The 26,803-nt window shown below is 37.3% G+C and overlaps 1 protein-coding gene and 1 long non-coding RNA gene across 13 annotated transcripts in view; one reads left to right on the forward strand and one right to left on the reverse strand.

The window, feature by feature from the left end:
* Window positions 1-26,803, forward strand: part of ADGRL2 (adhesion G protein-coupled receptor L2) — a 386,374-nt gene that overhangs the window by 231,978 nt on the left and 127,593 nt on the right. The gene's annotated exons all lie outside the window — the stretch shown is intronic.
* On the reverse strand, window positions 8,806-16,244 carry LOC132331088 (uncharacterized). The gene is made up of 3 exons (XR_009487489.1): window positions 15,999-16,244; window positions 12,988-14,175; window positions 8,806-11,140 (listed from the first exon to the last, which is right to left on the reverse strand). It is a non-coding gene; the product is annotated as an uncharacterized LOC132331088 (long non-coding RNA).

Below are 26,803 nucleotides of genomic sequence, written 5' to 3' on the forward strand. Positions count from 1 at the left end.
TTTAGAAAGTGCTTTCTCCCGCGCTCTTGCTCTGGTATGGCCTACATGTTACTGTGTGGAGGGATGAATGGAGAAGACCTTCTAATTACTTCAGAAAACAAATGAAATCTTGTAATAAAAGTCTTCTTGGTTCCAGGCCTTTGAAACAAATATGCTTCCTTCCTTAATGGGTGGGTAGGCTGGAATAATAGATATTTTTATGGAGAGTTTTAAAAGAAGTTTTTATCACCACCAGCCATATGCTTCCATTTCCTTTTCATTCTAGAAAAAGTGAAAATGAGTAATTCTTGTAATCTCATTTAATCAGTGATACTGTGTTTACAAAGATAACCTAATTTGTGGTTAGTATTACCCTATAATAAATAATTCTCAACCAGCTATGGCAGGCGTGTTGTTTTGGTGGCTGTGTAGAACATTTATCGCATTGCAAGTTGTTTTACGAGACTACATAGTCATAGTTTTTTCTTCTTTTGTTAGTATTTTCTTGAGTTTGAAAGGGAATGTGGCCTGGCCTACCCTTTTATTACCTTTGCAAATCAATATTCATAATCCAGCAACCCAAAAGCCAAGCAAAATCCAGTTATCCATCAATAAGTTGGGACCTTTTCCAGGGACCAGATGTTTCTTGGTAACTGTATTCTGGTTTCTATCTCTGGCAAATAAGAACTTCCTAAATTTTCCTTGCCTATTGCTTCTTTCCAAACCTTTTACTTGAATGATACAGATACTAAAACAGATATTTTGTGTTTTTAAAAAGTTGGTTTAAGTCACTGATATGTAACATTGGTCCGTTGTTTGGGTGGGTTTGTTTATTTTATATTTTTTTTTCTTCTGATTCACCGTTTGGGGGCTGTTTCTTTTACTGCCATGAAAGTGATGTGCCTTTAGAGTAGGATATTCAATTTCAGGCTTCAATTTCCTTTCATCTAGTGAAGAAACTGAGCGTATATGGTATGTCTTGGTAAAAAACACTGCAGTTGATCAAGTATTCTGTTATTCTTAGATGGACACGGCTATTTGGGCATTTTGTAAATAGATGTATTTAGTGGTCCTAAAATTAGATAATTACTTTCAGGTAATTTCCAACAGTTTATTTACCTAATGTCTTCAGCTGTCTGAAGTAGTACCTTTTGGTGGTGTAAAAGGAACATATTGATGTAATTGCCATTATCACACTTAAGTTGCTGTTAACTAGTCTGCTTTGAATGCAGAGGGCTATAAAGGAAGCGCATTATCCTTTCAGCTATTAGGGATAATCTAAAAATTGTCTTGGAAATGTTGCACTTTGGTTTATGCGACGGCGACCCCAAATTCGACAAATCTCTAAAGGTAAAAAAGTAGTAAAAAGAAGATTTTCCACATTCAGATGACAAAATTGGACCACTTAGAGAAAAATTAATGTGCTGCAGCAGCACTTCAGCTGCCATTTTCAATCACTGTGGGTTACTATGTGTTGGCAACAGTAAAAAAAGCATAGACGTTCAGATAGCTCAGGGAGCTGGTAGTTGGGGGAATCAGGATGTTGAATCATGTGGGGTAGAGCAAACCAATTACTTCAGGTTTTGACTTGAGAATTTCCAGTAAACATTTTTTTTCTGGCTTTTGGCTCCCCTGCTCATTAATAGACCAACATCAAAGCAGGCAACCAAACTTCCAAATGTTATAAAAACTAATGTAAAGATACAGATCTCACATGTAGTCTTGCAAGTCTTAATTTAAAACAAGCAGTTGGAGTTTTTATTGCTGCAATTTTCACAATCAGCAGAGACATTAACACCAGGCTTCTGGGTGTTTCCCTTCTTAAAATGAGCAAGAGGAAGGCTTTAAAAAAAACAAAGTGTGCTTCGTTAGTTCTTATTTGATCACTTCAGAAGCTTTCTCAATGTTTTATTTATCTCTTACCACTTTGAATGTGTAAAGTCAGGAAAGGGGGTTACTCAGGAATCCCAGTCTCTAGTAAGGAAGAACCTTATTAAAGTTTAAATAAGCAAGGTAGTATAGTCTTAGGAGTTTGTAGTCTTTATGGTTAATAGTATGTAATAATATGGTTGGTTTTATTCTGGAAATGTGATATGTAGACATAGCATTTTGATGAATAGATATTTTTTAAATGAGACTAGTTGTGATGAAGAAAATTTCCTACAGTTTTGAATTACAGCTTTTTTTAAAAGTCCATAATTTTCACTTAAAGATTTTGGAGAGAGAAATCTCTAGTTAGGCAAAATATTTATCAAAGGCTTATTTGAAATACATTTCTAGATAGTGTGTCATAAGTTCATGTAAATTGTAATAGCCATACAATAGAAAGCATTCCTTGACATCATAAGTTTTTACTGAAATTTGGACTTAAAGTTTATGTATTTCCAAGCCCTTGCTCATTCTCTGTCCACCCAAAACGTTGACATACCTATAAGAAAACACTGTTACCTTGTACTATGGCTCCTGCTGTGGATTGTGCACTGCCTAATATTAGTGACAAATAACCTACCAGTAACACTTTCTATCAAAATGTACTCTGTGATTCCTCTGCATTTCCATTAAGGAATATCTGTGGATGACTGATTATACAGGAACTGGAAGAAGCAAATAGTGATTTTTACCTAGTCAGCTGCCAGTGAAGAAGTTACACTACGTGTGGTGTGTAGTGGAAGTCATACCATGCACAGGTAGACAAGCAGTCACTTATGAACCAAGACTGTTCAGAGCATAGGACAATGAAATTTGTAGTCAGTCATGTTACTTGGAGATGTCATATTAAACAGAGACTCTTTCAAAGCATTTTTTAGGATTGATGTTTGTGATGTATAAAAGTGATTTGAAATTGTGAGAAATTTGCCTCCTTAAGTATTTATGTGCAGCTTTTAAACTTGAAAGCTGTCTCTTATTTCTAAAAACACCCTCTGTTTGAAACAGGTAAAAAATTTTAGCCATCATGGTTGTTGTAATTGGATGTTCAAGAAAAATGGAAAAACAAAAACCTATTTTAAGGCCATTCTCAATTCTGTTAACAATCGTGTTTAATAATTAAATAGTTTTCAAAGATAGCTGCATTTTGTTTCCAACAGTTTTTAAAATAAAAGTAGCAGGTGGTTCTGGAATATTGGTGACATATATACCTGGTGTAGAAAAAACTTGGGGTCTTTATTTAGCAAATATGATTCCTTTTAACATTCTTCATTTAAAAGGTGAAAGATGACAGGCTTAAAGCCCTCTTCAGCAGGTGATTTTCTAGGAGTTCATGTTTCTTTCAGCCTGTAATACACGAGATGTGTTTCTACAGCATGGGCTGGGAAGATTGTGTCGCTTAATATCAGCAATTTAGTTATAGAAATACACTTGCTTAGTGAGTGCTGTGATCTGGCAGCATTCTCTAGATGCAAACTGATAGTTAACTGGAAATTGATTCCAAAGGGAGGAAGGAAAAAAGTCTTCAAATTCAGAATCGTAGCACCTCCAAGTTATGGATTGTTACATTAAATGGAGCATTTTATGGGTTTTAGAAGAATGTGTAATATGCATATGCCATGAATTCATTCTTTCTGATTTTCATGAGGTACTCTAATGATTCAACCAACTCTAGCTTGCCATTTACCCAAATTATTTAGAAATGCCACATAGTAAAAAGCATTGCAGCCTGACTGAAGCAAGCACAATGCTCAGCACCTGCAGGTAGAGTGCAGTCTCTAGCAAAATGCTGTTGATTGTGTCTCTGGTGCAGAGCAAGCTTAAATACAGTTTGCTCAATTACAACAAAAATGCTTTTTTATGAGTAAGATATTCCATGTTTGGGGAATGTTTTGTGTGTTGTCTGCTAAGTAAAGCCCCATCACACTTGTATACATTCGTTCAATTATCAGAGCAGCTAAGAGGAGGGAAAAAATCAATTTACCCTGAAAAGCACCAGAAATAAGATTACCTTGGCTAGTAGGAACTTGCCAGCACTGTCTAAATTGCTTAATATTATCAAATGTTGCTATTTTTCATGTTCAGTAAGAAGGATATTGACTATTCTACATGTTCAGGTCTGCTGTTGGTCTATTTCTTTATGAGGTATAAGCATGCCTTATTTTTATTCCTACAATAGCAGTTACAGATAAATCGGAGGATCTAACAATAACTTTATAAAATAGATGGAATAATACCATTCACTGGAGAAATAGTATTTACTTGAGATAAGTGATAACAACTAGTTTTTTCACTTGTTGTTCTCGTAACAGACAAATGTAAATACCTTAGCAGACATTTCAGAGTGAAAGGCAAGAGATAAAATGTAATTACTTTTCAGGGTGGCTCTGACGATGCCCATGTTCTTGTCTGTAACAAAAAAAAAATCTTTTGCTCATCGCCTTAGAATATGAAGGCCGTTGTTACTTCTCAATATAAAAATATTTTCTGATTTCTAATGTTGACCTCAGTATTCATCTTTAGCTCTTCTGTGTAAGCTGGAATCCTTATAACCATGAATTCTAGTTGCTGTTATCCAACAGAACATTTAATAGAGCACCTAATGGACTCTGCTCCTATATTTTTCTTGAATGCATAGCATCTTGCTTCATTCAGTCACCAAAACTAACTTTGCTACAAGGACAGGCAACACGACAAGTTAGAATCAATGGACCATTTGTAGGTCACAAAGTCAGTTTACTGGAATTTCAGAGGAAACTGGTTGAAAAGAGAGGACAAATGTCACTTTGAATAGAGATGTTTAAATCAGACTTCTGCCTTAGGGTAAAATTTAGGTCTGTTGTAGCCTAGATGTAATGTCTCCCTCTACAGAGCACAGCATTAATCATGGCTTGACAAGTGATCATGGGCTGAGAGAAATAGGGCCTGTCTTGGTTGTGTGGTTATTTTTTTTTCTAATCTTAATCTCTTAGGAGCACATTATAAACACTAACATTTACACAAAAAGATTTAAGTATCAATGTCTGTGTTTCAGTAGTGAGAGTAGCTAGTGTCGGAGAAAATCTAGTTAGAGTTAATAAGAAGCTACTTGTGTTTCTTACGTAGATTCAGTGTTAGGAATATTTTCCTTTTAACGTAATGCAGGGCTTTTTTGTCTTAAGAGATTTATTTTATGCCATTTCCTCATACAAATATGGTAGAGTATCAGTCTGCCTGTTTTGTTCCTTGGTTTACTAAATAACTTTAATTTTTTTTTCTTTACAATTGTTTTACAATGTGTTTATCACCCAAGAAAGATACTTCCTTTTGCAAAACAGGTAATATAGGGAAAAGGGGGAGCAGTTTTTCTAAAATGTAACACAGATGAGTGGTTTGTTTTGGTTTTTTTTTTTACTATGTTTATATGTTAATGATGTGTTACTTTATTGCGATGGGCTACAAAACTGGAATGAACTAACGTCAGTGAAGAGTGCTATTTAAGATCCCGAGTTCTGATACTATACAAATTGTGTTTAATACTTAAATAAGGGACGTCTTGATTCATAGATAGATGTGGGAGTATTTATACATTTTATAGTAAAGAAGGGAATTTTCCCATTTCTTGGGCTTTTTTGCTGCTTCCTGTGGTGGGGACAGTGTGGGTGTGCACCACTGCTGGAGAGGTGCAGCTCCTTCATGGAGGGTTACATTTGTGTCGGCAACTGTTGGAAAAATAGATAGTATCACTGGAGTAGCAGCAAAACAATTTATCACTGGAGAATGATGCTTTAAAAATTAGAGTACTTCTGTTTATCCAGTTGCCTGTGGATCTGATAAAATCCCCAATCTCTCGTTTAGGTTGGGCTGCTGCTTTCCTTTGTGCCCTCTGTTGGTATTTTCCCATCAGTCGACACCTCACACCGATTACTGCTCTGAATCCAGATGACAGAATAATAACGCCGATAACTGCTAAAAGTTCTTTCTGGCAGCTGGGGAGGGGATGACTGACCTTGTTCCTGACTATCAGACTTGCTCTGCTGTTGATGGGCTCGGGTGTGCATGGAGAGCCTTACTGTGAAATCAGTGCTGCAGTGGTGGAGAGCGATCACATGCCAGAAGGAGACTTTAATTCACTTTTCTATGTATTCTCTGTAATTTTTTACAGCACTGCAGTCTACGCCGGGATAAGCAGTGTTCAGAAACAATTCCCTCTCAGTAGGCAGCATTGCTTTTAAATAAAGTGACGTTTTAAGAAAATATTTCTGAGAACAAGTTCTGCTGTTGACTCTGCATTTCTCTGGCAAATTCCCGATGCCTTTGTTGATGGTAGGCAGAATTCTTTTCATCTGATCCAGGCATCCTTTCATTAGACTATAACACTATTTCTTAGACTTTTTCAGTGTGAAGTGACCAATTTGGAAAAACCTGCTTTCCCAGAGTGAATAATGATTGAATCTTCATTTTGAACAAAATGAGTATTCTACAGAAGACCAATTCATGACTATTTTGTTGGCAGTGTCTCCAGCAGCTTTTATTTGCTTTACTTTAATAGGTATTTTTTTAAACGTAGACTGTCAATTGGTGAGGGTGATTCTTGTGTAAATCAGTATGAAGTGCTTAAAGGAGAGAAAGTGCCTAAGCAGTGGTGAATTCCTGGTTGAGCTTCTGTGCCAGGAACATGGGTGTAGGCTGAGAGTTGTTTTGAAGAGAGAGGAGAGGTGCAGGCTGACATAATCTGAAATTGAGAAGAAATCCTTTTGCCCTTCAGGCAGTAATCTTACCCGTGCTTGAATAGAGCATCATCTCTCCAAAAAGGTGTTGGCTTTTTTTTCCCCCTGCTTTCTTTATTTCCTCATTTGAGCAGGTGAATAATAGTATCTGATAGTAAGTGGTTGATTATCCAACTGTTAAAGATGTTCCATCAGCACAGAAGAGCTCTATTTGCAGCAGTCTCGTCCTCTTGAACTGAACACCCAAAATTTGTCATATGTTTATCCTAAGTAATGGCTGTGGCCTTACTGAAATACAAGTACTGAAATGGCTGTATCAATGAAAAAATGAAATAGGAGTATTTTTCACCTCTTTTTTTTTTTCTTTTTTTTTTTTTTGAAGCTGATATTGAAGGCTTGAAGGTTTGTGTTTTTGGAGTTTATTTTCCTAGCGAAAATTAAAGTTGACACAGGGCATATGTGACTTTCTGCCCAATGCGTATGCATTCATTTTAGGAATGTTCTTCATCAGTCTAGGGCACTGCTTGAAGAAAGTGAGATTTTGCTCTGCAATAGAAACAAAACCACAGGCATACATTTGTTCTCGCTATGTGAGAAGAGAAATTAATGTTGCCTGATGGCTTCCCAGATTTTTTGGGTGTGTGCTAAAGGTTAGATAGGATGAAGACTTAATTACGATGTACTTATTATTTATAGCTTCATTCACCGAAGCTTTGTTCCATTTGCATTGAAGGGATTTTTATCTAGAAAGCTCATCCCATTACGACAAACAAGCTTGAGACGTTTTAAGGTAAGAGTAATGTCTTTTGGGAGAAAAGCAGTTTACTTCCAGTTGGATTAAAACTACATTGTTACTTCATGATTAGATTTAAATTTATAGGGATTTTTTTAAAAAAAAATATAATTTAATTTTTAAGATAACTTACCATTCAGTTCAATTGCATTATAAACTTTGGTGGAGTGCATATGTAATTGTATCCAAAAGTGACATTAGGTTTTTCCTTCCAGCAGTAAATAGAATGAAGGAATGCTGCTGCTTGGTTGGTTTTCAGTTAGACAAATGCATCAGATAGGATGAACTTGTTTGACTGTTAGGGGTGGTCTTTCATTTTTGTTTAGCTCTGGATAAGCAGAGCCATTTTTAAATTTTCTTTTTTTTTTTTTCTCTTTTTTCTCTTTTTTTTTTTTTCCTGCACTGAAAGCATTTAGATGACTTTGGAAAAAGAAATTTTTGTGACTTGATATAGGAAAAACTAAAGCTGAATGTTTAACTTTTCTGAGCAGACAAGAAGAGACACAGAGCTGGGGAAAAAAGCAGAGAATGTTTTCTGTGTTACCTCCTTATGCTGGATAACACCACAGAAGGATTTCTGGGGGAGTTTCTTTAAAATGATGACTGATTATTTGGTTTCCTATGCTGGCTGTTTCCCACATTTTTCACATATTTTTGCCCATTCTTATTATTACCTGCAGAGGGAGCTTGTATATGAGATAATCAGAGTAATCAAGGCATTCAGGCAGAATTGTTTCCAGTAAGTACAATTTCATTTCACTGTGCCTTTTCTGTTATGCAGAGCAGAAAGGTTCTGCAAGACAGCTTTTAAAAAGGCTGTCCATCAGTAATAGCAAATTGCAGTGGGCAAAGATTTTAAAACATCAATAAGCACAAGCCAACTTAAAAAAATACTTCATATTTCAAAGAAGTGCCTATTAATCAGAAGTTTAAAAAGGAGATGAGGAAAACAATTCTTGCCGGTCGAGGTGCAAGAGGACGGTTTTGGTATTCTGTATGACAAGAAGCAGATTTTTGTTGCATAAACTGTTTTCTCAGATTCTAAAAATGTCAGCATCAGAGAGACAGCAGAGTGCTTTCAGGTCTTCGACACATCTCGTGCAGAGTAGTGTGGTAGCCAAAAAGCAGGAGGTAAGTATTTCCTATTTACCCAAGCAGTATTTTGGATCTTAATCAAGGTGGCTGCAGATGAAAGGCTAACTCTCAATTTTGCTTTTTCTCTATTTAAAATATAAAGTGAATGAGTTTCATCCAAACTGAGGAATTGATACAGTCAGGTAGTAAAGCAGGCAAATAGTTGAAAAGATTTCTGTCTTAAGCTTAAAAAATGCTGACAACAAAGAGCAAGGAATGTCTTAATCTAAGTTTATTTGTATATTGTAACTTAAAAAACTAGCTTGAAGAATCAGAAATATGTACTTTAGGTAGTGATTTTTCCTTAATTTAGCACAATGAAAAAGTCATCTGGTGTATTGCAGGCTTCATAATTTGTATTTTAGTTATCTGGATAGTGAAAGTGTGTGATCCTTCAAAAAGTTAAGAGTTCAAAGAAAAAAATAATTAATATATAATACAGTTTCACTTGCTGAGTAAGAAGCGTAATAGATGGTACTTAGATTTATTCTGTACTTATCTCTGGAAAAATGGTGGCAATCATTTTACTTTAAAATATTTCAGTAAACTTAAAGATGATTTGCTGTGATATTGTTAGGAAATAAAGCAGTAGGTATGCACATTCCATAAAACAGAAACATTTCTTTAATATGCTCTCCTGTAATAAATCTGTGACACAAATTAGTCAGAGTTGATTTTTTTCTTTTTTGTTAGTTTAAAGGAAGAGAACTTTAAAATTAATATACATTCAGCCTAACATGGTCTTAGGGGTTTAGTTTGGATTCTCTTTTTAAACATCGGGGAAGATTTACCATATCTAAAAGAGTAGTAACTCTGTCTCAATTTATTATTTATACTGGCTAATCCTTTCTAATGTGAAAAGTCAGCTTGTTATTGTAACACCAAATGGCCCTCTAAGTAGGGAAACAGTTAAGTAGATCTCCTGTAATAGGTTGTTGTCTAATAAAGAGATTTATGGTATTGGCAAGGGCTATTGTATAGGTATTACCCTCTCACAGCATGATCATGTATTATCTTAACAACTCAGTGCCACGTTTATGCTGAGCATTTTCATAATGGTAAGAATATTAGCCACAGCAATTACACCCCAATAGGATTATAACGGTAAGATTTACAGAAAATATATAAATTCTGTCTTTCCTGGAGGTTTTGGTAGGTGCTAGGAGTTGAAAAGTTGTACCATCCTTTTTGCATGGGAAAATACTGATGTGTAAGTCGTGACGAAGAAAGAGAGGTTTGTTAATTTAATCTTGTCGAGGAATTGTGGAGAGGCAAGGACATAATCTTTCTTTACACAGTCTGTCCTTTTCTTTCCTGGTGAGGAAGGGAAGTTTCAGAAGTTCCACTCAGTGGAGGCTGCCGTACAACATGAAAATCCAGACGTGAATGTAACTTTAGTTCTGGTGTGAGGATAATGCAGCTGCAATTAAGATATATTTTTAACAGCCTTGTATTTTGAAGGTAGAACAATGGTAATTTACATGCTACATTGGAAGAGCCTACTTGAATAAAATCATGTAATTTTTTTGTTTTAGCTGTAGCGTAACACATTTTCTCTTTCACTAGTGCCAGGTTTTTATGGTGATAAGTAACTTAGATAATTTTTAAAATTACTGCAAGCAACAAAAGTGACAATAATGTCATACTTGTACAATTTTCATGTAAGTGACATTCAAGCTGTTCCTTAATTCTTAAAATTTTCCATCTGTTTTTCAAAAAAACAAAAAAGTGAGAGATTAATACTCACTTACTTGGCAGAAGCAATGTTCCAGTCACATTTAATAAAACTAAATTATGTTTTGTCAATAAAAAACACTTATGGGGACTAATTGAACAAAATGCATTAGGTTATATAGTCATTTATGAATAACTGCATTGAGTAGCACAGCAGTTTGCATGACAGAGTGTGATGAAACAGCCACGTATTTTAAGATGGTATCTTGAGCTATAATTCAATAAATACTGAAATAATGAGTGTTTAAATAAACAAAATACCTTCCCTTACCTGATTTCCTGTGCCAAAATTAGAATAAGGTAATTCCAAATCAAGAAAATTGCCATCTATATAGATGGCAATTCTTGTTGTATAAGAAACTTACAGTACATTGCAGACACGCAGTGGTAGTATTGGTTACATTTGTAAGACACATTTCCTGGATGCTTTGGATTAATTCTATGGGTAAGAGTTTCTATAGAAAGATTCTCTACCCATCTGTTTTAAATTGTTATTGATCACCAGAGAAAAGATGTACATGTTTCTTTTGACATATATTCCACTTCTGAAAATGTGCTAGGAGAAGTCACCCATGGATTTAAATGTGGATTTTTTTGTGGTTTACTGCAAAATAACTGGGACCTCAAATCTTCTTTAAAATTAATACTCAAAACTTCATTATTTTTGTTATCATGGTAGCAGCATATGGCTTCATCTGTGACCAGTAGCCCATGCATGTTGTATCTAGTGCAAAATTCTGGAACTTTGTAGGTTTGTGTTCAGAAGAAGAATAACATTTTCTATTTTAAACAAACTCCTGTAGGTTCTTAGGTTGGCTTCACATTGCATTCATTTTGAACTGTGGAAAACGATGGTATCTTTTGTCTGTAAGTAAAAAGAAGACACAAAAGGATGAATGTTACCCCCAGTGAAAGTGGAGCTCCAGCCGATTTAAGAGCGTGAACTGTGACTGCATTGTTGAGGGCAGTGCTTGGCTTGTTATACCCAAGCTAAGAAGAAGCCAGTACTTAGAATAAAAGGGTGAATAATGCATAGGAATTCAGTAAGACGTAAAGCATTGTGTCCTCACTTTAATATTACAAGTATTTGTAATTAATTTTGAAAGTATTACAGTAGATTGCAGGGGATTTGTTTTACATGGATTTATCATTTTAGAAGTTGTCAAATGTTTCAGAATACAATTTCTACATTTGAAAGAGGAAAATGTATGCAGAAATATTCTTACCAAATTGTTAGCCTTATGTGCTCTCCCGAAACATATTCAGAATGTGTATATATAACTGTGAGATGGATTAACCATTTTTCTTTTTGTACAAATGCCATAATGAATGGCCTCTTAAAATCAGTATTCTTCTGTTTGCAAGACAACAAATCAAAGCACAAATCCACACTGTTGTCATTTTACTTGTAGCGTGCATTAGAAATGAAGCCACACTAAGTCATACTTAACTGCCCACAGACAGCTAGCCCTGAAGAAGGGGCAAGTCTTTTTCTTCTGCCTTTTTTTCATTATTATTTATATCTCTTTGTCTGTTTGGAACAGCCATGCTGTTATGACTAATAAAGCTTTTGTATTTGGCAAATGGGATGCAAGTAATCAGCAGTTCTTGGCTCACGACTGAAAAATCTGCCAAGCAGAGCACATAAAACCAATATAACCTTTCAAGTATACCTGTGAATAAAATTCTTCCTTATGCTTCTGTCACCTGTACAGTAATTCATCTGTCCTTCCTACATCTTCACTTCTAATGGTATTATTTCTGATTACAGTGTTTTTTTTGGTCAGTGGCATGATAAGCAAGTACTGCTTGAATAGATTTTAATTAAAAAAAACAAATATATGAATATAGGGACCAACAGTGAAGTCAGCATCTTTGTGCTATCTATCTAATTACCAACCAATTGAAAATTTTGATTTATTTAAATTATATTTAGCTTAATATCCCCCCTAGCATGTGATTTATTGCCAAGATTCCGTAGTCAGCAAATCTTAGTTCTTGTATATTTTCCACAGAGAATCACTCAATATGTGAAACAATTATTTCAAACAATTCTTTTTGTTTAATACAATTTTGCATATTAAAAAAAAAGTCACCAAAGTCCTAATGTTAGTTGAATCAGACTCATATAAATGAAAATTTTTTTAGTAGGTCTGCTGGAAGATGTCCAGTCTTTTTTTGTATTTTAAATAGATACATAATAACCAATGCTCCAAATAAAGCTGCAGCATTAACAGATTATTAAAACTCATTGGTAAAGGTTTGCGAAAAATACGTGGGGCAGTGAGAAAATTTGCTGCTATTTCAGTGCTGTGGTTAAGCAGTTTGCACAACTGTGTTCACAACCTCTGCAAAGCTGAGAGATAGGATGAATATACCTTTAACTACTTAATTACAGCCATTATTTAGGTTACCTGAAAGAAAACTGCTCAGATCAGTGCATATATGAAGTATTAGCTGCTGCTATACTAGCTGGCTAGGTGTGCTCAGTGGAGTTTTTTTGGGGCTCACAGATGTTCTGAAGGAGTAGCCCCGGTATCGTCCTGTGCATTCACTCAAGCTCATATGACCATTGAAGAAGTTGTGTTTTTACTGCAGTTTTGGTGAAACACTGAATGCCAATGGATACAAGAGATTTCCACCCCTTCCCACCCTCCTCAAAAAAAAAAAAAAAAAAAAAAAAAAAAAAAAAGGAACAGTAGGTTTTATTACTGTAGGTTTGTGACTTGTAGCTCTCTGGTGGCATGGGCATTGACGTCCTGGGTGCAGTGGTGGTTTCTGCCATGGCTGCCACTTGGGTCTAGGAAAGTATGAGTCCTTCTGTCCTGCAGGTGCACATTCTCAGTTTTATTCTTTCAGTTGCTTCATGATAAAATGAAGGTGTAATTAGAACTAATTTAGCTAATCATCATGAGCTGGAGGTGGTCCCATCTGCCCTTCCCCTGAAAACCTGTCTGTGAGACATGAGTGCGATCTTTGAGAGTGAAGGGGGAGCTTTGTGTGTGCTGTCTGCAGATGAAGATCCTTGGAAACCAGGTTTGTCCTTTTTCTGTTATTCACAGTCAAAAAGTCAAAATCTCCATTTTAATGAAGACATTTCAGAGAACAGACGGGCTGAGAAAGATATTGTATTTCTTTACATGCTCCTTCCTCTTAAACGTGGAAGAAGCCTTAGGCTATAAATTAAAGTGTTTTACCCTCTGTAGTTGATCTCAGGCTGCCCAGTTGCCGTGAGGAGTTAAAGTTTAAAAAAAAGAATTGTAAATGGCTTGACAGTTTCATGTTTTTCAGTCTGTGGTTATCTTTTGTCCCCCTCATGTCCTGTTTTTGTCAATATTTTCCTTTCACCTAGGAACTATAGCAAGTGGGAGGAAAAGTAACTTGAAAGAATGTAGTCATGCCATAGATGCATTTTCATGTGGGAACCTTTATAATCCCATCATGTAAATGATATTCACTATGGAAACAGTAAGAGCTCCTACGAGCAGAAAGGTTCATCCTGTGCTCCATAGGAAACACAGATTTACTTCTCTCCCTTCCTGGAAAGGGCACCCAGCTGGGGCTGGGGGAGCTCTGGCCAGGCTCGCTGTGCTGTGCGGGGCACCCGGGGAGGCTTGCGGGAGTGGGTAGGGCAGGGCTGTGCCTGCAGCCCGTGTGGCTTTATGAGCGTGTTGGAAAGGGAGCCCCCTTAGTGGATATGTGTATTTTGCATTTTTCATTTTGCCTGGTAGAGTGATGTTTTCTTTTTTCTTTCCTTAAGTCGTTGGGTTCTCAGGTATTCTTCAGTTCTAGTGAATTTCTGGGGGTATCCTCCCCGTGCAGCAGCCGGAGTCACAGGTGATGCTTGTAGTTTTGCTGGCTGGATTCCAGAATGTTTCCTAGAGTCCATTTTCCTTTAACCTGGAGCAAGAAGAGATGAAGATTTTTGTTATTTCAAAAGCTTCATATTTGCAAGCTTTGTTGATGAGTCTTGTAAAATTTAAAATTGTTTTGCAGTGTTTGTTACTATCTCTACCACATTCTTAAAAATTAATTGTCTGCTTGAATAGTGTTTCCCAATCAACTTGAATTATTGATGTTTTGGTCCTTAGTGGAAGAGCAGTGGTACTTTTCCTCCCACACCACAGTCTGTTCAACCCCTGTTTAATGAGTTGTACTCCAGTACCTGTAATAGAATTATAACACACACACAACAAAATCATAATTATGGCTTATTGAGTGGGGCTAAAAGTGGGAAGTGGAAAACTTTCGTGTGAGTTCAGGTTTTCAGAAACTGGTGCTCTGTGGATGTTGAAGTAATCAGTACTAACTGTTTGGAAGTTAAAACTGTTAGTGGCCATTGCAAGATAAATACTTTCCTAGACAAAAATGCAAAACTTAGTAGCATATTTAAATATTTGAAAATAGTTAGATGAATGTATTTTTAATTTTAGCTATCTTAAGCTGTTCTTAGACTGTGTGTTTTACAAATATTTTCAAAAGTGAATTAAATAACAACAAAGTTTTACCAATCCTAAGTAAATATCTGCTCATGAACGTTTATATACTTGAGTACACATATGTCTGGGTCCTTGTTAAAATACTACTTATTTAAAAACAAAAAGTCTCCAGTTTATCTTGTGATAAAATTTGTGAGATCAGGAGAAGAAATGTGTGTCTAGAGTCTTGGATAAGGTCGCTGCTAGCTAGGAAGAGCCTGTTTCCCTTCATTCTGCTCTCAGCCAGCTGGACTGTACAGCTACATGTTCTAGTTAGTAAATAACAACACCGTGGAAAAGCTAAAAATTGCTGTTGTAAAATAGTACTGTCACATTGAATTTGTTTTTTATTTTGGAGACAAGAAGTGATTAGGGTGAACTCTCTAGCTGTTGAAAACTTCCACTGTGCTTGCTGCAAGCTCTTCTTGTATACCATGGTAGTCTTGGACCAGATATTTTTATTTTTAAAAACCTATAAAATTGCTATTTTTAGGTCAAAAGTGTCGCATCACCTTTTGACTGAAGAGATATTAAAATAAAACTGAATAACTTCTGGAGAGAATGTTGATAACCAAGCAGTGTCAGGTGAAGTGTTCTGTCATGCCTCTGTCTGTCACTTCTTACATATCTGAGAAGATGGAGCTTTAGGTTGATTTGGTTTTTTCCTGTCCATTCTCATCTGTGTTATTCATCCTCCCGTCTTGCTTTTTTTCTTCTTGAAATAAAATCTTAGTTCAGCCCAATAGTGACCCGTAAGTACGCTGTACACTTACTGTCACAACCTCTCCTGGACTTGATTTTAAACAAACAAACAAAATTCCCAGAATGGGCAATGGATGTGTTGAAATTCTGGTCAGCTTTTTAAAAATTATTATTATTATTATTATTATTATTATTATTATTATTATTATTATTATTATGCCACTGTGAAATCATTAGCCACTTACAGAATATTGCAATGGCAGTGTGAAATCATCAGCCGTTTATAGAAAATGATTACTTGCAGCATGGCAAGTGTTTCAAAATACTTGTGTGCAGGTAAGAGATGCAGACATAGCTCTCATTGCACACTGGGCATGCTGGCCCCTGTCGGGGCATCGAGTGTCCATGTTCATTACTGCTTTAACTCAATTGTCCAGAGAGCTGCGTGGACCCTGATGTAGCTTGGTGGGCTTTTCGTGTGGGTGCAAAAGCAGATAGCTGCAGTCCACGTAGCTGGTTCCTGGAGAGGAGGAAGTTCTGTACCTTGGGTTATGGGCAGCTGATCCTTAATGTTGGCAGTCGGCTTGAAGGAATCACATTGAGCTCAGCTGTTTCGTGCGAGCAGGTCTTTCCCTGTGTGTGCGGTGCCGTGTGTGCTTTCTGATCCCTGCTGGCTGCTCCTCGCTGTCAGCCCTCCTCCGCTCCCCGTGCTCCGGCTCCGCCGCGGGCCGGCCCGGCAGAGCCTGCCCGCTCTGCGGGGCTCTGCGCTCCGGCCGTGCCCTCCCTTCCCATCCCTGCCTTCCCCTACGCCCTACCCAAGGGCTTTCTGCTTCCTCTGCACTCGAAACTACCTGGGGGAATGCCGTCTTCCCGCTCTGCCTGCTCACTTGCTTTTTTTATTTTTTTCCCTTCCCTTTTTTCTTTTTCTTTTTTTTCTCCTTTCCTTTTCTTTCCTTTTCTTTCCTTTTTTTTTCCCTGGCCCCATGGTGTGACTCTCACTGATTTCTGGTGAGTAGCTGGCAGCACGAGGGAGTCTGCCTGATGATGATGATGATTTCATTGTGCATCTGATTTGCAATCTATTGCAAATAGAATTGTGAAGTGCCTGTAATGCTGACTGCTGTTATTTAGTGTTAGGATTTTAAGATATTAGAGTACATAGAGCACAAGTTAAATCAGGATGGCTTGTTGAACGTGTGTATAAATGGCATCGTTTTGTGAGTGTGAAGGTTTGGCACAATATCTTTGGGCAAGGTGTGAAATCCGGTGATTTAGATTAAATTTGGAGGTTTTGAGATTGCTGAACAAGAAGCTGGTAAAATGGCATGCATTTTGTTAACAGGGACAGCTTCTCTTAAATTTGCTTTCTATCTGTTGAGCTGTCAGCCACTCTGTCACTGAAGGCTTAAAGCTATGTTCATGAAAACAAGAGTTTTCTGGATTTCAAAGAAAATGCTATTTTTGTTAAAAGTAGCAATCAGAGCAAAAGGTTAGACTGTCATCAAAGTGTCTGTAAAAATATGCTTAAGACCCCGTTCTGTTCTTGGCTGTTGGAAGAGACGATGACTTGTAAATTGCCTTTCATAAAAGTGAGTTTGATTTAAGGTATTAATAAAATCTAAATTTGTGCATTCTGGCTGTGGAGACTGAAGATTTTAATTTAGTGAAATGCCAGAACAATTTTTTTGTGCTCAGTTTGATAAGTGTTGTGTGAGAATTCCATCTTACTAAATTAGGGCAGACATATATATTACAGTGTTTACAAACTGTTATGATTACAACCTGTTAAATTTCATATTTAATATTCAGTCATCTTTGAGCAAAAAAGTCACCTCATTTTTGTCTCAGTGCTGTTGAATTCTTGTGTTAAAATAGATTAAATTGCAAATGTTAATCTAAGTAACTGTGGAAAGTTGTGACCTGGATTTGAAATAGCCATGAGACTATCACAGCAGCAGTAGATCTCCCAGAACATGTAAGGCTGGCACATGGCAGGGATATGTCTGATGTGAGAATTAGAGTGCGAGTGCAGGAATAGCCTGAAAACAAAATCATGTGCCAATATAATTTTATTCGAAAATTTAAAAAAAAGAGAAATTATCACTTTAATATAAAGCTGTGTTTTTAAAGGTAGCACACAGTAACTTCATAAAAACTTATTTGAAAACGGCAATCTAAAATTCAAGCTGTATTTAAGAAAGATTGTTTGTGGCACTGAGGCACCTGGTTCTTAATCTTCATGTGCTTCCTCTGGAAACAGTGATTCCGATCTTTGAAATATGGATGGGGATTTCAGGTGCAGACTTCAGCTTAAGAAACAATCACTTTGAGGAAAAGGAGATAATAAATGTGCTTCTCTTTTGTTTTTAGCTTTTTCCTACTGTCCTTTAATAACTGCTTTTCTCTCAGCTAAGCCTGGCTTCAGCCCTGGTTCTGGGTACTTTTAAAGCCTGCTATCATCAAAAGGCCCTGAGTGTTAGTTGTCAAGCACTGGCATTGCTGGTGCAATCTTTTATTATCTTATTGCTTTGATTTTCTTCATCTCTCTTAAAATGTGTCAAATAACAATGTGGGCGATGTCAGAAGAATATGATAATAGTAATTTTTAAAGCAATGTTTTGACTTTAAAATAGTGTTAAAACAATCCTGTTCAAGCAAAGCTTGATGTTAATCAGGGGACATTAAGTGATAATTAAACCTAGTGTATTGAATAATTTCTACGTGTGTATTTGATCTGGTTTGCTGTTCTTTTCTATAAATTAATATTTTTTATACAAATTTATTCTTTCATGAAGGAAAGAAATGAGCTTGCAGATACTGGCCCACGTGTCCGCATGACAAAAGTATCTTGGGGCACTATAAAAAGGTGTTCAAAGTGTTATCATATCTATTATTGCACTGTTGACTATTGATTCTCTTCAGTTTCTAAAACATACCGGGATAGAAGGGCTTTTGCAGTGAGAGCCTGAAATACTTTACCTCTCTAGTTTTTTTAAATGCTAGAATATGACTTTGTTCATTTCCTTCACTCCAGAGAAGGGTGATTGGCAGGCTCTGGCATTCAGCTGTCCACAGCTGAACTGCAGGGCTTGAGTTGCCTTGGCAGGGCTGCAAGTAAAAGTTTGTGCCGCTTTTGCCAACTGTGTTCTTGGCTCAAGCTGATGTTACACGTCTCTCGACTCCAAAGCATGCTCATTTGCCAAATTCTACCTAAAAATGTATGCTGGAATTCCTAATTAAATAACCCTCCTGATATTTATTTTATTCCTTGGAAAGGCAGGCATTCTTTCACAGTAGATGCTGCATTGGTAGAAATACAAATAAAAATTTAAAAAGCCCAAGGTGGATTAGAAAGTTGTAACTGCTATTAGGATTGAAGTTTTCTCTTGCAAACAGGTTAGCAGCTTTGGTTTCTTCTAAGCAGTGAAATTATGTGACTTTACCAGGTTCTTACCTGAAGTTCTTTGCATATATACATTTTTTTGTTTATTTTTCAAGTATTTTGGAAATTGTTGCTCTACAAAGGATAATAGCAGTCCGGATATAATTTCCTTGGGTTTTCCAGCATTACAGCTACCTTATTGCTGCCATAAGCTGAAGGTAGCAGTTGAACGACAAAGGTGTAATTTATGCCAAACCAGTCTGGAAGCTTTTTCAGAGGACTGATAGCAACTGCTTTTATACATATTGCTATGTAAAATGCTTATTAATGTTAGCAGATGTTGCACTTTAATCCCCCAGAATGATTGTTTGGTAGCAGCAGGAGATTTATTAAGCTTGAGTTGTGTGAAATTGTGTGTGCATAAGCTGCTATTTAGATTGTAAAAATGCCATTGAAAACTGTAAAAAAGTTCTAACTGTAATTGGCAGAGAGGTATTAGCTGTTTTAAAAGAAGTATATGTGTACCACTGGCCCTTTTGCTATAACCTCTTTATCATTTATCTTCTTGTATTAATGTCACTGAATTATTAATTCATGAGCAGGGTTGGATAGGGTGAAGGCACTATTTAAATGTGTGGCACATGTATCCTTATCGCTGGAGACATGAAAAGAGTCATTTTGTGTTATCTGTAAAATGGAAAGGACATTTAAAAATTTCATTTACGGTAATCCACTTCACTTCCCAGTAAAACACCTAGATTATTGCTACTATAATATAATGTTCTTATTAAAACTTTGTAATCTTTCCACTCTCTTACTTATAAATACTGTTGATAGACAAATGTAGACTAATTTTTTTCTTAGTTGCACATACAGTTCATGAACTGCAGCAGAACGTATGAAGAGCAGGGTTTTAATAAAAAACCAATTCTCTTTGATTTCTAGTGAAAGAATACAAAATAAAAGCCAATAAGTATTTATAATGATGAAAGGCTAAATAAATTATCATCTAAAATCATAATGCAACCTAATTAAAGAAAAATAGGATATTTTCCAAAGTAACAGTGTCATTGTCACATTGAGCCATCAAGAGCTATATTATTTAAAAGAAATTGTAAATGTGTGGTTTGGTCTGCTTGATGAAACCACAGAATATCAGAGGTCACATAGCTGCTAAAAAATGTGTTAAAAATGTATCTCAAATTTCATCTGTGCTGTATGGATGATTAAAAAAATTAAAATGTACAGGAAATATAATGTTTTCAGTCATTTCAATGGAAAGAGTTCATTCTCTTGAATACTTTAAAAAGAGTTCATTCTTTTTAAAAATTCTTTGCATGAAAGCAATTTCAGGATACTTTGTCCTCAAGTGCTCACAGTGGCTGGCATGGCAGTGCTGGAGATAACTCATATTCCATTTTGTTTAATATTTAAAAGATATCACTTCACACTTCCCTTTTCACCATGCGTGGAAGAGACCTTCACTGTTTCCACAATACATGGGGAGTTTTTTTCTCTACAGAAATTTCTCTGCAGAAGAGAAAATGTTATGTAGGCTGATAGGGAGAAGAGTTTTTAACAGTGGTACATGCAAGTAGAAGGAGCCTTCCTGCTGAATTGTAATTTAGAGTTCTTCTTGCTTGTAACTTCTCCAAATGTAATCATTATAGTTTCCTGACTTAGACTTTCTACAAAAGGAATAAAAAAATAACTGAAATAATTTCTATTTTTCTGCTGTAGTTTGAATAAGTAAGACCAGTTTTCCCCAACTGAAAGAATGTTGCAGCTCTGATGAATGACTGGTACTTATTCAGCTGTCTTGCATAGTTAAGAATAGTCACCTGAATGTTCATTGCTTATTAAATTGTACAAGAAAATACTCTTAACTATAGCACTCTTGCACTATTATGCACCTTGGCAACTTGTATGTCCTTGCAGAGCCCATCATGCAGTAAGAGCATTGAATCCCTTGTTTCATTGCAGAATCAGGCCCTTTCTGAATAGATCCTGTAGATTCATTTGCCAGATTTATTGCCCACATTTCTCACATCCTCGATGATGTGCAAGCAGTAGGTGTGTAATTCAGTAGTACGTTTGTGTGTAGGCACAAGGAAGAGAGTGCTGTCTGCAGTGCTGTCATACAGGGCTTCTCACCCTTGGGCTCTTGTCTTGAATGTGTCTGAGAAAAGCCAGTTACAAGGGGACAAAACCAAGGAGTCTGTTGATTTTTATTTCATGATTTTAGTTTTCAGCCTTCTAAGTGCTACTGGTATGTAAAAAGGGTGAACATGAAAGATGTGTCTTCTGGCACTGCCTGCTTCTTTTTGTACTTAGGCAGTCCACACAGAAGTCCTCCAAAGGCTTACGTAAATTCAGTGAGGTTTCTACCTGTAAGTCATACTTGCCTGGAGAATCCCTTGTCTGCTTAGAAAGCAGTTAAAGACTTCTTCCCTTCTTCTGTTGTCAAAGTTAAAACTTTTGGTGTGGCTCATGGCCAAGTATGGGATGGTAGCACACAGCACTTCTCAGGTTTCTATGCAAGACATAAGCCATTACCTTTTAATAGCTAAATGGTTTGTCAGTGTGGAAAATCCAGGTTTATGGAATTACTCCTGGAAGTTTGTTTGGTGGTGGTGTTTTTTAGTGGAAATAAAATGTGGTCTTAAGTGTCCTGACCATCAGGTTGCTGGAAGGAAAACATACTCTCTGATCATGGTAATATTAATAGGACTTCAGAGGAAAGAAACAAAGCTGGGAATAATGTAAGAAGGGGTTATTTGAAAGAGGAAGAAGGAAAAAAGCTTAGGTACAGCATGTTTTAAAATATGGTTAAAAGCATGCATTATTGAGATGGCCTTTAATAAAATGCATTGTTGTGATGCCGTGATGAATTCTAATACTTGAGAATATGATGGAAGAAGAAATATTTAAAATTTCCTTTCTCTTGCTCTCCATATATAGTCACAGATATTTCACATTTACTTGCGTGCTCATCTGATGTGTTTTATCCTAGATTATCTCATTGCTCCCAAGAAAACCCTTTTGGTAATATTGATAACCTAATATATGACAGATTTTGGTCGTTATTATTTCATTTAGTGGTCATATGTATAGACCAAGAGGGAATCTGAATATCGATTTTACTGAAGGGCTAGTAACAATGATTTATGAGTCACAGATTCAGTGCAGTGAGCCAAACACAGCAGAGATTACATCTTAGGTGCCACCATTGATTTTGATTCATATTTCACTGCACAGTGATTAGGCCATGGTCTCGCAGATGTTAATGTTCCTCTCCAAGCAAAGATCTGCCCGAACTGCACTCAGTGCATAGTGACTATTTCTATATGCCCACTGCTTCTGACTTTAAAATGGTAAATATTTTTCAGTTGCTTATAAAGAGTTGGTATCTCTCTGATAACAAAGGGTTTTGATAGAATTTTTTTAAATAATCAAAAGTGATTTTACTGCACACTCAAGCTTGTTCCTGAAACTGGAACAATATAATTTATATTGAATACAGACCACCTAATATGATTATAAGTACAACTGATAGAAAATGGATGCTTTAAAATGAATGTTAAACCAGCAGCTTCATGAATCTTTTTGATAATATTCCTTGGCACGTGCCCAGAAAAGAAGTTTTCAATGCAGTAGTTTCCAGGGAATTGATGCTACCAAACTGAGGTTTGTGCTTGAATATCAAATGCAGAGGCTGCAGCACAGCTGTCCCCCAGGAGGTCCAGTGTGTTGGGGCTATACAGCCCCCATTAACCCAGTTATAGCATGGATAAAAGGGATGTACATGCATGATAAAAATGTGCTCTTGCCTGCTCTTGCCTGTAACTTGATTTTATTTTGGAAGTGAGTAACGTGTGGGTGTTTTGCTGGCTCTGTGCTGGTCTGCAGAGTTGTCTTACTTCAGTGAAAGACAGAATCATAGTACAGTTTGGGTTGGAAGGGACCTTTAAATTATCATCTAATTCAACCCCCTTTCCCTGGCTGGGGAGATATGCTGCCTGACCAGGTTGCCCAAAGCCCCATCCAGCCTGGTCTTAACACACTTCCATGGATGTGGCATTTGTGACCCTGTTCCAGCACCTCATGACTCTCACAGTGAGGAGAAGCTTCCAAACATCTACTCTAGATTTGCCCTCGTTCAGTTTAAAGCCATTCCCCCTTGTCCTATCACTGCAGGCCCTTGTAAAAAGTCCCTTTCCAGCTCTCATGTGTCCCTGTAGGTACTAGAAAGCTACTGTAAGGTCTGCCCTGAACCTTCTCTTCTCCAGGCTGAACAGCCCCAACTCTCTCAGGCTGTCTGCATGGGAAAGGAGCTCTGGCCCTCTCCTCATTTATGTGGCCTCCTCTGGACCTCCTCCAGAAGGTCCACATAATTCATAACTTGGGGGCTCCAGAGCTGGATTCCATAGTCAGTATCAGAGCTCATCTCCCTGCCTAAGCCCAGAGCCTAGTGGCCATAAAGCAGATCAGGTGTGTTGAAATTCTTGCAGTCAATGAGAGAAACACCATGTCGCTTCACAGGTACCAACATGTCTGACCACAGTCCCAGGACTTAGTTCTGTTTGTTTTGTTTTTCAGTCTACTTCCACTTCAAACAAGTTCTCAGCTGTGAAAAACAGTGGAAGGGAAAAAAAAATCAGCTAAGTGGCATAACAGCTTTGAGAAATATGGGCCTCTGCAAAGCCTTGTCAAGGCTGTCAGCAAACAGTTTCCTGTCTTACAAGACTGCTATGTCTTTGGTTGATGTTAGTCTAGTGGGTTTTTTTCCATGGGAAAGAAATGAGATCTTTAATATAAATAGATTATTTTGAGGATTTCTCTTCGCTGAGAAGTTTGAAAAGCCTTTGAATTTTCTTCAGCTGTAACAGTTGCTTCTTAAGGTTTGTCATATGGTTCTCAGTGTTGTTGTAAAGATACTCATTATTTTCTTGTTTATTTTTGATGTTCATAAAATCTGTCCTACATAGGTTTGAAAATGAGAGCTATTTGTTTTGCAGTTTAATGAAGAGAATGGCAAACAGCCTCAGACTGTGCCTCTGGTGTCCACAGTGATCAGCATATTTAACATGCTCAGCATGACACTGAGATATTACAGCCGATAACGGTTGTAATTGACTTACAGCATCCCCTTCCCTCCCCCCTTCTTTGGATGGTGGGGAATTATCTTTGAGTCCCCAGGAAGCTGTAGTGACACAGAGGGCAGAAGTGGTAGAAAGGTTTTACCTGCACTGCTTGTGTCGTGGTGGTCTCATGTAGCAGTATGAGGTGATTCAGGTGAAATACAGGGAATTTGCAATGAGGATTGAGTGACACGCCCCATCCGCCCCTACCCCCCTTGATTCTGAGCATTTATTAAAGGCAAAAAGAGAAATTCAGGCTTGGCAAAAGGAGAGTGCCTGGAGCCAAAAAAAGCCATTCTTATTAGCGCTAGCAAAGGTTTACTTTGCTGGCTTATTGAATGAAAACTCCCTTGAGTGTCCAGGCTTTATCCTGTGTTAACAAGGGGCAAAGCTGGCTTGTTGGGAATGGACCGCTGTGTAACGTGTCTGTAAAACACAAGAGTGAGGCCAAGCTGAATTAGAGTGCTGATGAGAAAGGAAAATCTTTGTCTTTTCCTCTCAAATCCTATTTATTTTGTCTGTGAATGATTGTGGTAGACCACTGAGGTGCTGAGGACTGATGGACTAAATTGTGATGTTCCGGTGGTAAAATAGTGTCAGTGCACTGTTTAGTGTCATGTCTTGCATAGGTAGATTGGATTTTTTTCAATGTTTCCTTACACTGAAGAGCTGGGAACTCGGGGTGGGGTGGGGTGGGTGTTTCTGGAGTCTTTGTCAATTTTAGGGTACACATTTATTGCTCACTATTTCAGGTGTTCATCAGGCATTAGCATGTAACTTCAGAGCACAGTGCAGCTGAATACATTGAAGTAATTTTTTTGTAGCTAGATTGGATGACCTTGGTCAAGCCTTGTTCTTACTGTATTATTCCCTACCCTCATACTGTATTCTTTCCATGTAACTTAGGAAGAAATGTTTTGGGTTAGAAATCCAATGTTCAAGGTGACAATTAATAGGGACTGTTGAATACAGAAGTGTAGATAAGACTCCCTGCTACCTTTTGAACATTAAATTGCCTTAATGAAAAGGAAGGATTTTTTAGCCATTTTAGATGGATCAGAGTCAGCCTTTCCTTTCACCTTGCAATATGCAGCTGGTTTCATTGGAGCAGATCAGGCATTGGTTGTTTATCATAGGCAGTAGAAGGAGGCTAGATCAGCAGTCTTGATTGTTGTCAGAGGTTTTTTTTGTAAGGTCTCATAGCTAAAACTCATAACCAGATTTTCTACAATCTGGTACTGTAGCACTAATGTGGCATTATTAATGTAAATCAATTTTTGAATTAGCATTTTGAAAACTTAGGAATGTTGAATGCATCTGAAGACATGTTCGATGTTGAAAACTAGAGCTGGATCTCATTGCAGATCTGTAGGAAATGGTAGCTCTTGGATCATAAACAGTATTAGTCTCATTTGAGGATTTTACTAATGCGGCATAGACTGTTTTACTAATCACACTTCACTAATTAAATTCTTGTGTTACGGATTATAGGAAGTTTAACTTTTTGGTTTTTTTAAATGGGGAAAGCCTCATGATGGGAAAGCACGTGGACACATGATTTCTCAGGAGACTAAGTAGTCTATTATATTGTATGAATATATATCTATTCACCCTTGCCTTCTCTGCCCCCTCCTTTCCTCTGCAGAATGGCTCATATATATTACAGAATTACTCAGTTTCATAAACTGGGTTATGAAAGGCAGTGGGGGTGCTGCTTGTGTGGCAAGGTAGGTCACACAGGATTTATGAGAAGGGCTGCCTGGTCCTGCTAGTTCCTTGGCATGTATGAGCTGTGCAGCTATGCCTGATGTTCCTTACCTCCATGTGCCTCATCATCTGTAAAGCTAGTACAAATTTGAGTTCTGTAATACGGATGTTAAAGCTTCACTGAGGTTGCAAGTGCTCTGCAGTGTTTCTAAAATGATTTGGAAAATTAAGCACTATACTCTAAAATACGTCAGTGACTTTTAGCTAAAGAAAAACATCTTTGCTTAGCTGGAAAGATCTCTGTGTTCTCCTTTGTCTTAATTGCCTGAAAAGCTGGATAGAACAGGAGGGAAAAGGCAGCTTTTGAGCATGCTGTGTCAGTTGTCCGGAAGCTCTTAAAAGACCCTTTTTTGGCTTTTGAAAATAAAACCTTGGGAAGGTTAAGCAGAGTAGAGTTGGGACGCAGCAGTCCTTTAGAGGTCTTTCTCTTCCAAGATAAAAGTATTTCAAGGAGCATGCTTGGAGCAGCTTTCTCTTATCTCTGGGGTGCTCTTGAGCAATGTTGCGGGGAGAGGGGTGGCCAGCAGTGGCATGTATTCTGCTGTGGTCGTGTTCTGTCTGTGAGGAGTTTCAGAAGCACAGAAGAACAAGGAGGCGAGGCGGGGCACTGAGATACTCGGGCCTTGGAGCACAGCTTATGAATACAGTATGAAGAGATGCCCAGTACCTGTGCAGTGTTACAGGTTTGAACATTAACATTTCTATTCCTGATCTAGCCTTCTTTGACAGTGCATATGAGAAGAATCTTAACAAGGTGAACCACTCTACTTCCAGCAGGGGGTTGTTTTTTTTTCCTGTGGGAGATTGCAGTATGGCCCAGAGGTAGGGATTTAAGTTACAACTGAAATTTTCTGGGCAGCTTTTATTGCACTCTGAAATTCAAGCAAGATTTTGCTCTAGGGAGATTCTCTTTGCCCCACCCACAGGCTGAAGCAGTCAGCAATGCAGAGAAAATGTTTATTAAGGTCTGAGGGGAAATAACTTATTTGAGCAGGCCAGCCACTCGCTGTGGTCTCCTTTTTCTGTTTACAAAGAAGTAACTTAATACGTCTTTTCCT

The sequence above is a fragment of the Haemorhous mexicanus genome, chromosome 9 (genome assembly GCF_027477595.1).
Source record: "Haemorhous mexicanus isolate bHaeMex1 chromosome 9, bHaeMex1.pri, whole genome shotgun sequence".
Lineage (NCBI taxonomy): Eukaryota > Metazoa > Chordata > Aves > Passeriformes > Fringillidae > Haemorhous > Haemorhous mexicanus.